Genomic DNA, 12,879 nt, shown 5'->3' on the forward strand with positions numbered 1-12,879 from the left:
TGCAACCCCATACCATCAGTGATGCAGGCTTCTGAACGGAGCATTGATAACAACTTGGGTTATCCTGTCCTCTCTGGTCCGGATGACATGGTGTCCCAGTGTTCCATAAAGAACTTCAAATCGTGACTCATCTGACCACAGAAGAGTCTTCCATTTTGCTACACTCCATTTTAAAAGACCCCTGGCCCAGTGCAAACGTCTGAGCTTGTGGAGCTTGCTTAGAAATGGCTTCCTCTTTGCACTGTAGAGTTTCAGCTGGCAACGGCGGATGGCACGGTGGATTGTGTTCACTGACAATGCTTTCTGGAAGTATTTCTGAGCCCATTCTGTTATTTCCTTGACAGTGGCATTCCTGTTTGAGGTGCAGTGATGTTTAAGGGCCCAGAGATCACAAGCATCCAGTAGAGTTTTACGGCCTTGACCCTTATGCACAGCAATTGTTCCAGATTCTCTGAATCTTTTGATGACGTTATGCACGGTTGATGATGATAACTTAAAAATCTTTGTTTTTTTTACGCTGGCTAACACCATTCTGGTATTGCTGCACTATCTTTCTGCGCAACAATGGTGGAATTGGTGATCCTCTTACCATCTTGGCTTCAGAGAGACACTGACACTCTGAGAAGCTCTTTTTATACCCAATCATGTTGTCAATTGACCTAATTATTGTTAATTGGTCTTCCAGCTGTTTGTTATATGCTCAATTTCCTCCTTTTTGCCACTTATTGCTACTTGTCCCAACTTTTTTGGGATTTGTTGACACTGTGAAATTTTGAATGAACATAAATTTTTTTTAAATGTTACATCTACTCAGATTAAACATTTGCTCTGTCATCTATGTTCTATTACGAATAAAATATTGACATTTGCCATCTCCACATCATTGCATTCAGTTTTTATTCACAATTTGTTTAGTGTCCCAACTTTTTTGGAATCCGGTTTGTAAATAAAATTTCATTCAAAGTCAATCAGTTTCTTTAAAGAGAGGATACACACGGATGCATTTTTCAGGACTTCTTGGTTGCTCTTTACGTTGACCACCCCTGGGGATTTGTACCAATGAGGCATCTATAAAAATAAAAATTCCATAGTTAGTAACATAGCATGTGGAAATAAAGGCACAAAAAAGTTGCAATAAAAATTTTGTACACAAGAGGATACAATAAGGGGAAGATCAGATGACATCATGGGCAAGACAATTTTTAAAACTAAACATAGCACAAAAACAAGAATTTATTTTGTTTGGTAGATTATATCTTTGTTGTAACAATGCTTCTTGGCAATAAATCTTATACTGTTGGAATCATGTTAATTTCCCTTTGAAATGGTGCCACATTTATAAGGAACATGCATTTGTGGGATGAGCAGCAGAGATGAGTATGTGGGTTGTGCCAATGAAACATTAGCCCAATCCTCTCTGCCGATGCCAAAGAGCTTATTCTGCCATTGACTCGTTTGGTGAGTTGTGACTGGCTGACTGAAGTTTGAAGAAACAAGACATATTGGCAATTTAACAATGTATTCTTTTAACAAATAGGAGCTTCAGTAGCGTGTGGAAGAACCATAAACAGCCAAAACAGCCCAGGACTTTCTCTTCATGATGGTCACCATCCTGGTTACACACTGCTGGTCACACATGTGGTTGTGTTGGTCACTGTGGCATGAACAGCACGCCCAAGCTGATCCCACAAGTGTTCATTGGGGTTGAGGTCAGGAGCTAGCAGGCCATTCCATCCTCTCCACTACCAAATTCTGGAGGTAGTCTCTGATAAATACCGCTCTGTGGGGGCAAGTGTTGTCATTTTGGAGGATAGAGTTTGGTCCCAGACTGTGGAGATATGGCATTGCCACTGGTTGTAGAATTTCATCTCAATATCTTTTTCTGCATTGAGATTGCTTCCAATGACGATAAGCCTCATTTTTCAAGTGAAGGAGATGCCACATCACACCATCACACAAAATAAGCTGTTTGGCACTGGCAGTGAGTATTTGACAAATTTTTCACTGGCGCAACCCACATACTCAGCTCTACTGCTCATCTCACAAAAGCATGTTTCTTACAAATGTAGCACCATTAAAAAGAGAAATTAACAGTAATGGTATAAGGTTTATTGGCAAGAAGCACTGTTACAACAAAGAAATAATCAACCAGACACAAATTTCCTTACTTTTTGTGCTATGTTTATTTTTCTGCAAGTAATCAGAGCAAATGAGTGAGGTAAAGGGTGAATTACATTAATAATTACAGTTAGATAATGCAGCATGTCCTTTTTGGTGCTAAAAATAAACACTAATACGTTGACATTGTATTTTGTTATGGCTTTCATAATGTCATATTGTATCATATATCTCCATTTCTTTTAGTCATATTGAGATATGAATTTTTGGTCATATCGCCCAGCCCTAGTTGTCGCTTGCTCACACTTTTGGTAGTGAAGACTGAGGATAGATATTAATACGAACACAACAAAACCATTTTTTTCCAAAAGTACTGCAATTTCAATTTGATACCTGATCTAAAAGCCATGTATACTGATATGCTATGCAATATTTCAATGTATCATAGTAATCAGAAAATCCTGTATTTGACCTTTAATTTCACATATCAAAAGCACAAATTTCAACTGCATCAAATGATTCCCACAATGACTCTGATTAGAATTAAATGGCTGCAACAGATGAATGAATGACAGTAAACAGTAACTGCTCTTCATAATAATTTCATAAAGAATTATCCAACAGAAACTGGTCAAAATATTAATAAGCAGTTACCTTCAGATAATTTTAGAATTTTTTAATCCATTTTCATACATGGGGTTTCTGCATCAGTAAAGTTATCATATTTCAAGGTTTTTATATATATTAATACTTTTAATTACAGGTAAGATAACATGAAATAGAGGCTAGTTTAATTCAGAGAAGGAAGTAAACAAGTAGAGAGAGAGAAAGAAAGAAAAAAATACAAAGAATACAATTTTTTACTTCTGGATTAACTCAATTATATGTTAAATTTCCTGTCGATATTGGAAATTGAAATTTTAGTACAAGGTGAATAGGGCTGCCTTTCCAGAAATTAATGGAGGCTTGAGCAAACGTAGGTCACTTGTCCTTCCACTGTCAGCAAATATCTTGCATTGGTCAAAAATTCCACTGTAATTAATTCAAATGTTTCTTAAACTTTTGTCATTCTGGAGTATCTTGCAATTATATATACATACCCAGAATACACATCTGAGGACTCACAAGCAGGTTAAGGGTTTCAAAATCAGCAACTGTGGCACTTGCCTAAATGATGAGAATATAAATTCTTTTAAGTCTTCAACATTTACCATTGCAGTTTTCAATGACATGTCAAATTAAAACCTATATGATATAGCCTAGGTCTAGTTTCAGTTTTGCTGTTTTAATGATACCTGTAAATGTGAGCCTTAAATGCAGCCAACTTCCTGAAAGTCATGGCACGACGAGACTCTCCACATTTAAAACATATAGTAAAGAGAAATAAGATGTCATTTCATATGCATTACAAAAACCAACACACTACATTTGTGATCACAGAACTGTTAGCCAACATTTAGTATTTAGACACTTTAAATGCAATACTCTTAAACTCTGATAAACAATTAAAATGTACACACTATATAAACTAAATAACAAAAATGGGAATCTCAAATCAGATTTGGAATGGTTTGGAGCCCCTAAAGGGACTGGGGGAAAAATAAAAAAAAGACTATTGATTTTGTGTTCCCTTGCAAACATTATTGCATTCCCTCGCAAATACATTGCGCTCCTTTGCAAATGTTTTATGATACGCAATTGTCTTTGTTACGGAGCCCCTAAAAGGACTGGGGAAAAAAAGACTTTGGCGTTCCTTCGCAAATACAATTGCGTTACCTCGCAAATACTTTGTGGGCTCCGTAGTACTGTGCTTGCTGTTGATTATATGCTTGCTGTGCGTGTCAGGTGAACTATGGAGCAGCTCGTTGAATTTTACTTTGATCTTGGACTGAAATATAAAGACATAGCATTTCTTCTCAGCAGAGAACATGGATGTTACTGGGGAGCGAGCGCATGGACAAAGGTTACGTGAACAGTATAAAGATACAGACAATGAACACAGTTTCCAATCAGTGGGAGAGAAAGGAGAGTGAACACCTAAATAAATGTGTAGCTATTGGTAGTGTATTGGAGTAATGTGTGTATGTGTGTAAAAGTCAGTCAGAAAAGGGTATCCTGTTTTTACTGCAGCTTTATTTATAAAAAAAAAAAAAAAAAAAAACATTTTCCAGATAAAACGAAATTCATGGTGTAGCGACCGGCTCTAGCTCCACAGCCGTGTCTGGAGTCAGCGCGCTGAGCCACGTCTCTGTAAAAATTAGTCCGCAGTGTGCCCTGAGATCTCTGTGTGTTGCGCCTTACACCCTCCATCTTGTTACTGAATGACCGGATTTTTAAGAGTCTTTGCTTGGTAAAGGTTTTTCGTTAACATTCTTAGCTTGACCCCTAACCCAGTCAATAACAATAAAAAAAAAACACAGCCGTCAACACTTTTTCTTTCTTTCATGAAGCAGCCTACGTCTCATACACCTGTTACTATGGAAATACGTGGAACTACGGCGTTCTGACTAAAACTTTCAGGATGCTACATAACGTATATAAACCTGTTGCTGACAACTTCTGATGTTAGGCAGTTCCTTACAGATGTATACAGATGTATTCCTTACAGACGTCGCACTGGCAACGAAACTGTGTGTTAGTAGAGATAAATAAATACATATATAATATCTGTTTCAAGTGGCTGGATTTCACTGGAAACTGCAGTGTCCTGATGTGTTGACTGAGCCACAAAGACAATTGTGTATCATAAAACATTTGCAAAGGAGCGCAATGTATTTGCCATCGAACACAATTGTGTTTGCGAGGGAACGCAAAATCAAGTCTTTTTTTTTTTTTTTTCCCCCAGTCCCTTTAGGGGCTCCGTAGAATGGAGCTCAAAATTCTGCTGCAAAATACAGTAGCCTATAATTCTCAATACAGCACAAAGTAAAATCTATTTCACAGCAAAATAGAAATAAATTTACAGACATAGGACTACACAAAGGGCCTTTTTTTTTTAAATGGCACATCAGAGTGACTTGAGAGTCATGTCCTAAAATCTTCATCATTTCCACAAAATAGCAAATATTTGTTGTTTATCCATTTATTATTTGTTTAGAAAATTATTTATTTATTACATACATTTCCTGTCATTGACTTTTGGCTTTTATCTGGAAATTTGTTCCTCTGCACGCTATTACCGTAATGTTCAGAATACGACGTTCCAACAAATCTAAGTGGGGGCTGGCTTGACTTCAGTAAAATTTCCCCCCCATCTTGCATCTCATTCACACCTGACACTCCAAATATATATTAGCTAATAATCTGGAATGGAGTTTGTCTGTAGCTAACATTACTTGTTCTACGTTTACAATTCTCTGTTATAATGAACGTAGCTAATTTTACCAAACTGACCAATATTAATGACCAGAATCCCTGTCCATCTCTATGTTTATATTTCCCTCCATTCTCTTCTTTAAAAAGCATTACTCTGCTAGCTAACTAAAACTCGAATAGTACCCGCAAGAAGCCCAAAACTGGACTTTGAGTTTACAATTGTTTGTACAGTTAAATTATCGTTCTCTACCTGGTGGTCTCTACTACGCTAAATATAAATAAATAATGCTACGACTGATCCGTCCTTTCACCGGCAGCCTGTTTCAATGGAGCAGAACCCTCTCTTTGTTTTCTTCCCGCCTCTTCTCTCCTACCTTTCCCTCAGCCTCCTGCTTGTAAGCCGTCACAAAACTGGTGATATCTCCGGCTCCAATCCCCTCCAACGGACGTTGGAGGGGATAATTTGAGGGGGGCAAACAAGTGTGCAAATTCCACAGGAGTTATCTGGTTAAATGTTCGCGGCTATCATAACTAGCACCATCTATCTTGCTAAAAAGCAGTACCAAGACAATGTGGTTGGAAACCTTTAGAGCTGTATGATTAAAACATACATTTACTCATTACTTTTGTTCCAAAATCCCTAAAGTACGACGACGCTTGCAGCCTCTGAATACGTTTTGTCTCTTTCTCTCCGCCTCTGTTCTCGTCACCCCGCCCCCAGGGAACCGTTAGCTCCGTTCTCGCTAACCGCCCCACCCTCAACAAAATAATTTAAATAAAATAAAACAATATTAACGCAAATCATCATCATTATCATCTTTTAAGCTTGTCCATTTCAGGGTCGCGGTGTAACGAAATAAAAAAACACAATTCTTTTTCTTTTTTTATTTGGACGAAAAGTATTCACTTGTCCTGTTCTGGTTTTGTTTTGTAGTGAGGCCTACAACTGACGTTAAAAAAATTAAGTGTACCATTGCCTAAAAGGGGGGGGGGGGGACGACAAAAACACGAATGTAATTTTGGAACTAAGCTATATTTACGTTGTCAAAACAATAAAATAAGTGATAAATAAATGGTGTAAATAAGTTACTTATCTTTAGATGCCATTTGCAGTCCTCAGCCTCCCCAGCTCACAATACAGTGCAATACTGTAAAGCTATTTGCTTCATTGCTGCTTCCAGTCTGTTACCCAAGATATATTACAATACACAGTAAAATACTGTATTTAAAAATACATTACAATACAGTAGCAAACTCGCTACAGCATTTATTTATAGTGTGTTTTGTATTCTTAAGATGGCAAGCATATACCTGTCAAATGGCTTGAAAATGTTGGTAACCCACTGATGGTAGGCCACTGCTGGTCCACCATTGGACCCCTCAGATTATTGCCCACTGAAGAACATCTCAGTAGTTTTTGATCTCCTAAAACAAATTTTAAATGATTTTAATGATTTCTTATTCTATAATTTTACATTTTGGTCATGGTATCTCACAACTGAATTTTGTTATGTTATGTCAATATGGCATCAGAATAATGTTTTGAACACACTGCATTTTGGTTTCTTAACATTGCAGCTTGGGGCAGCACGATGGTGCTGCAGGTACTGTCGCTGTCACACAGCTCTAGGGTCCTGGAGCGGCAGGTGACTGTGAGTAGTTTGGTGTGTTTTTCCTGTGTCCACGGGGGTTTCCTCCAGGTGTTCAGGTTTCCTTCCAAGGTCCAAAAACACATGTTGTTAGGTAGATTGGCGACTCAAAAGTGTCCATAGGTGTGAATGTATGAGTTTGTGTCACCCTGCGAAGGACTGGCGACCCCTCCAGGGTGTGTTCCTGCCATGCTCCCAGTGATTCCGAGTAGGCTCAGGACCCACTGCGACCCTGAACTGGATTAGCGGTTACAGACAATGAATTAATTAATTAATTAATTTCAGTATGGTAGAGTATCAGAATGATGTAAAATGATGATAAAATTCAACTTGTGACTGCAACAGGTAGTGTCGCTGTCACACAAATCTAGGGTGCTGCAGCTGTAGGTTCGAACCCTGCTCCGCATGACTGTATGTGATTAGTTGGGTGTGTTTCCCCTGTGTTCGTGTGGGTTTTCTCCGGGTGCGCCAATTTGCTCCCATGGTCCAAAAACACATGTTGGTAGCTCAATTGGCTACTCAAAACTGTCCATAGGTATAAGTGTGTGAATGAGTGTGTGTCGCACTGTGAAGGACAAGTGCCCCACTGATTCCAGGTAGGCTCCGGACCCACTGCAACCCTAAAGTGGATAAGCAGTTACATTTAATAAATGAATGAATGAATGAATGAATGAATATTGCATCTTAAACCAACTAAGTATATCCAATATTGTTAGAATGTCACATTGAGTTGACATTTAGATTATGATGTTTATCATACACTGGGTTTTGATTACAAATACCTAACAAATAAATGTAGGTATTTTACATCAAGATGACGTTAAATTTGAAGTACTAAACCCCACGACCTAAAACAAACAAAATATCAACGTCTATTGATGTTAGTCTAATGTTTACCAGGCATTGGGTTTTGGTCACCCTATATTATAACTTAAGGTTGGCATTTTTTTATATAAACTTGACATCAGGATGTGACGTTTGGAAAATGTTGGATTTTGGTTACATAACATCACAAATTAAAACCAACAAATTTTCAACGTCTATTGATGTTAGAATGGCAGGTTGAACTGACGTTAACTTTCAGAAGTTTATCAAACGTTGGGATTTGGTCTCCATAACTTACAGCTTAATGTTGGTAATTTACGTCAATTTGACATCAGGATGTGATGTTTGGAAGATGTTGTATTTTGGTTACATAACAGCACAAATTAAAACCAACAAATTATCAACATCTATTGATGTTAGAATGGCAGGTTGATCTGACATTAGAAGTTTGACGTTCACAAGATGTTGGGTCTTGGTCACCATACCTTACAACTAAATGTTGGTATTTTACGTCAATTTGACATCAGGATGTGATGATTGGAAGATGTTGGATTTTGGTCACATAACAGGACAACTTAAAACCAACAAATTATCAACGTCTATTGATGTTAGAAAGGCACATTGAGCTGACGTTAAATTTCAGACGTTTATCAGACGTTGGGATTTGGTCACCATACCTTACAACTTAATGTTTGTAATTTACATCAAATTGACATCAGGATGTGATGTTTGGAAGATGTTGGATTTTGGTTACATAACATCACTACTTAAAACCAACAAATTATCAACATCTATTGATGTTAGAATGGCAGGTTGAACTGACGTTAACATTCAGACGCTTATCAGACGTTGGGATTTGGTCACCATACCTTACAGCTTAATGTTGGTAATTTACGTCAATTTGACATCAGGATGTGACTTTTGGAAGATGTTGGATTTTGGTTACATAACAGCACAAATTAAAACCAACACATTTTCAATGTCGATTGATGTTAGAATGGCAGGTTGATCTGACATTAGAAGTTTGACGTTTACAAGATGTTGGGTCTTGGTCACCATACCTTACAACTAAATGTTGGTAATTTACGTCAATTTGACATCAGGATGTGACGTTTGGAAGATGTTGGATTTTGGTTACATAACATCACAAAATAAAACCAACAAAGTTTCAACATCTATTGATGTTAGAATGGCAGGTTGAACTGACGTTAAAATTCAGACGCTTATCAGACGTTGGGATTTGGTCACCATACCTTACAGCTTAATGTTGGTAATTTACGTCAATTTGACATCAGGATGTGACGTTTGGAAGATGTTGGATTTTGCTTACATAACATCACAAATTAAAACCAACAAATTTTCAACGTCTATTGATGTTAGAATGGCAGGTAGAACTGACGTTAAAATTCAGAGGTTTATCAAACGTTGGGATTTGGTCTCCATAACTTACAGCTTAATGTTGGTAATTTACGTCAATTTGACATCAGTATGTGCGACGTTTGGAAGATGTTGGATTTTGGTTACATAACATCACAAAATAAAACCAACAAAGTTTCAACATCTATTGATGTTAGAATGGCAGGTTGAACTGACGTTAAAATTCAGACGCTTATCAGACGTTGGGATTTGGTCACCATACCTTACAGCTTAATGTTGGTAATTTACGTCAATATGACATCAGGATGTGACGTTTGGAAGATGTTGGATTTTGGTTACATAACATCACAAATTAAAACCAACAAATTTTCAACGTCTATTGATGTTAGAATGGCAGGTAGAACTGACGTTAAAATTCAGATGTTTATCAAACGTTGGGATTTGGTCTCCATAACTTACAGCTTAATGTTGGTAATTTACGTCAATTTGACATCAGGATGTGACGTTTGGAAGATGTTGGATTTTGGTTACATAACATCACTGCTTAAAACCCACAAATTATCAACGTCTATTGATGTTAGAATGGCAGGTTGAACTGACGTTAAAATCCAGACATTTATCAGACGTTGGGATTTGGTCACCATAGCTTACAGTTTAATGTTGGTAATTTACGTCAATTTGACATCAGGGTGTGACGTTTGGAAGATGTTGGATTTTGGTTACATAACATCACTACTTAAAACCAACAAATTATCAACGTCTATTGATGTTAGAATGGCAGGTTGAACTGACGTTAAATTTCAGACGTTTATCAGACGTTGGGATTTGGTCACCATACCTTACAACTTAATGTTGGTAATTTACGTCAATTTGACATCAGGATGTGACATTTAGAAGATGTTGGATTTTGGTTACATAACATCACTACTTAAAACCAACAAATTATCAATGTCTACTGATGTTAGAATGGCAGGTTGAACTGACGTTAAAATTCAGAAGTTTATCAGATGTTGGGATTTGGTCACCATACCTTACAGCTTATTGTTGGTAATTTACGTCAATTTGACATCAGGATGTGACATTTGGAAGATGTTGAATTTTGGTTACATAACATCACTACTTAAAACCAACAAATTATCAACGTCTATTGATGTTAGAATGGCAGGTTGAACTGACGTTAACATTCAGACGCTTATCAGACGTTGGGATTTGGTCACCATACCTTACAGCTTAATGTTGGTAATTTACGTCAATTTGACATCAGGATGTGACTTTTGGAAGATGTTGGATTTTGGTTACATAACATCACAAATTAAAACCAACACATTTTCAATGTCTATTGATGTTAGAATGGCAGGTTGAACAGACGTTAAAATTCAGACGTTTATCAAACGTTGGGATTTGGTCACCATAAGTTACAGCTTAATGTTGGTAATTTACGTCAATTTGACATCAGGATGTGACGTTTGGAAGATGTTGGATTTTGGTTACATAACATCACTACTTAAAACCAACAAATTATCAACGTCTATTGATGTTAGAATGGCAGGTTGAACTGACGTTAAAATTCAGAAGTTTATCAGACGTTGGGATTTGGTCACCATACCTTACAGCTTAATGTTGGTAATTTACGTCAATTTGACATCAGGATGTGACGTTTGGAAGATGTTGGATTTTGTTTACATAACATCACTACTTAAAACCAACAAATTATAAACGTCTATTGATGTTAGAATGGCAGGTTGAACTGACGTTAAAATTCAGACGTTAATCAGACGTTGGGATTTGGTCACCATACCTTACAACTAAATGTTGGTATTTTACGTCTATTTGACATGAGGATATGACGTTTATTAGACGTTGGATTGTGGTTACATAATATCATGACTTAAAACTAACAAAATATCAGTGTCATATGTCGTCAGTTTCTTACGTCAGTTTAACATCAGTATTAGACGTTACCCTGACGTAAAATTTTGGTCATCCGACGTCACGACCAACATTCAACCACATATCAATGTCTTTTGACGTTGGTGGCCAGCTGGGATTTCACAGACAGGGAATATGTGCACAAACACAATCTGAGTAGATTCTGTTTAGGCCAGTTCTTGGTTAATAAACATGTAGACCATCCTCTACATGCTTCACACTAAGATTCCCTATTATAATAACTAACATTGTTTTCCTAAAACAGATTTAGGGTATATGAAATATAGGGAGAGGGACAGAGTCAGATTTATAGATCTGACAGAAGACAGAACCACAGAAACCTATCAGAGGACAAGTGTATTCTCCTGGGTCCAAAGGGTGATGATATAGAGAGTGTAGTGTTAATGCATTCACACCCTGATCAGAGGGAAGTCTGTTGTGAAGAAAATTAAATATCTTTATAATGGCCTTACACCACATTACCTCCATCAGGGAACAGTGTTCCAGGACATTACTGGTAGCCTGTGTGAAGAGTTCATGCTGTTTGCCTTAAAGCATTGTATATCTTGTTTTAAATTTTGATTTTTTATGAACTATCCTCAGATGTCTAATCACCTTCATTCACAGATTTACAGGAGTTTGGGTTTCAGTGTCTGGTTTGTGTTCTTATTTAAAGGCAGATCTATTGCAAATGTCTTCTTTATTGGAGCCTGAAGGCAGTGATTTTCAGCTTCTAACTAGAAAACATCCTATGAGAGAGAGAGAGAGAGAGAGAGAGAGAGAGAGAGAGAGAGAGAGTGTCTGAGCGCCCTCTATTGACCGTAAGAGAAATTGTTGTGCGTAATTCCTGAACAGAACCGAAAGCAAAAAGAGACGGAAAATAGAGGAATAAATAGACGGAGAGAAGAGATGGAGCTGTAGGAGACGAACCAAAGTTATTTTCTCCAGAACTGCGCTTTATTTTCACACGGTGAGTTTAAACCTGAGGGAAATGTAGAAAAATGGAGTGGAGAAAAAAAAAGCCGAGAGTTTCCCGGTTTAAAAATAACTCAGGGCAGGGATGAAGTTTCAGGAGAAAATGGCGGCGGGACTGTTATTAGCGGAGAGAGAAATGGTGGATGTGAAGAGAAGATGAGAAATTGAAATTCCAGCAGTGAACTCCGCTCCTCACACACAGCGGGTTTATTGATTTAGAGCAGAATCAACCTGTGTGAAATCATCTGTCAGCTCTGGGATTTGAATTTAAACTCGGAACACCAGAAATTATACACACGGTGTGGCCAAAAGTATCTGGACACTTCCTCCATAGTTACATCGGAAATAAAAAGCGTTGTTAGGATTGTTTTTCCCTTTACTCTAGTAACAGTCTCTGTTCTGGAAATATATTGCACTAGATTTTGTAACATTACTAAGAGGATTTGATTGTATTTACCACTAAGTTTAGCAAAGTGGGGTTTTCTGGATGATTATTCCTGGACAGTGTTGGGAGGGTTACGTTTAAACATCAATTGTACATCAATACAGAATACAAAATATAGCCTCTGAAATATTTTTAAAGTATTATGTGACATTGCTCAATAAAAATAATTCTGAATACTTTGGTATCATTAAAATTTTCCTTTAAAATTGTGTGAATGCAGCAATCAAACCATGCTTGGTTTTACTG

At 37.3% G+C, this 12,879-nt stretch overlaps 1 protein-coding gene and 1 long non-coding RNA gene across 4 annotated transcripts in view; one reads left to right on the top strand and one right to left on the bottom strand.

Annotated features, from left to right (window-relative positions):
* Positions 1-891: 891 nt before the first annotated feature.
* On the bottom strand, positions 892-4,889 carry LOC136701667 (uncharacterized). The gene is made up of 3 exons (XR_010803834.1): positions 3,414-4,889; positions 3,219-3,285; positions 892-1,068 (listed from the first exon to the last, which is right to left on the bottom strand). It is a non-coding gene; the product is annotated as an uncharacterized lncRNA (long non-coding RNA).
* Positions 4,890-12,053: 7,164 nt separating this feature from the next.
* Positions 12,054-12,879, top strand: part of LOC136701574 (NLR family CARD domain-containing protein 3-like) — an 87,958-nt gene continuing 87,132 nt past the window's right edge. For all 3 annotated transcript variants that reach the window (XM_066676165.1, XM_066676167.1, XM_066676168.1), the window contains exon 1: positions 12,054-12,183. The gene's annotated coding sequence lies outside the window, so the exon portion shown is untranslated. The remainder of the gene's footprint in view (positions 12,184-12,879) is intronic.

Source organism: Hoplias malabaricus, chromosome 7 (genome assembly GCF_029633855.1).
Source record: "Hoplias malabaricus isolate fHopMal1 chromosome 7, fHopMal1.hap1, whole genome shotgun sequence".
Taxonomy (NCBI): Eukaryota; Metazoa; Chordata; class Actinopteri; order Characiformes; family Erythrinidae; genus Hoplias; species Hoplias malabaricus.